Here is a 513-nt window from a genome sequence, read left to right as displayed (position 1 = left end):
CATCATATGACCCCTTTAACACACATCAGATCAAGCCGAATCATCACCAGTTTAATCGTGATGACTGTCAGCTGTACCTCGCTCTCTCGATGGCCTCCGTTCGGTGGACGTTGCTGAGCTGGCCGAGGCAGAAGCGATCTCCTCCGGAGGGGTCCACGTACCCGTCGACGGTCACGATCGGACAGGACGAGGGAACTTTAAACGTCTCGCCCACTTGAACATCCATCTCGAAGTAAGCGATGGAGCACCAGTACTCTGGAGCTGCCCGAGATCAAGGGATCATTAGACATCCGAACACGACCGAAATGAGATTTGAACAGAATTAAACTCTTACAAGGGTGGTTGGAAATCGGTGGCTGAAAGGCGATTTCATTGTGAACGGGCCCTGAGGAGAAAATAACATGCACTGAGTCCACAGAGATGCACAATATACTGGATATCTACACAGTTTTACAATCCTGCACAAATTAAATTTTTATATTTCAGCCTACTTTTACTCCGATACATTTCCCC

At 48.1% G+C, this 513-nt stretch overlaps 1 pseudogene; it reads right to left on the bottom strand.

Annotated features, from left to right (window-relative positions):
* LOC107578607 (mothers against decapentaplegic homolog 4 pseudogene) overlaps positions 1 to 462 on the bottom strand; it is a 2823-nt pseudogene extending 2361 nt beyond the window's left edge.
* Positions 463 to 513: the final 51 nt, after the last annotated feature.

The sequence above is a fragment of the Sinocyclocheilus grahami genome, unplaced genomic scaffold (assembly GCF_001515645.1).
Source record: "Sinocyclocheilus grahami isolate Dianchi unplaced genomic scaffold, SAMN03320097.WGS_v1.1 scaffold11106.1, whole genome shotgun sequence".
NCBI lineage: Eukaryota > Metazoa > Chordata > Actinopteri > Cypriniformes > Cyprinidae > Sinocyclocheilus > Sinocyclocheilus grahami.
Note: the sequence above shows the minus strand (reverse complement) of the source record. Positions and strands in the feature narration are given on the sequence as shown.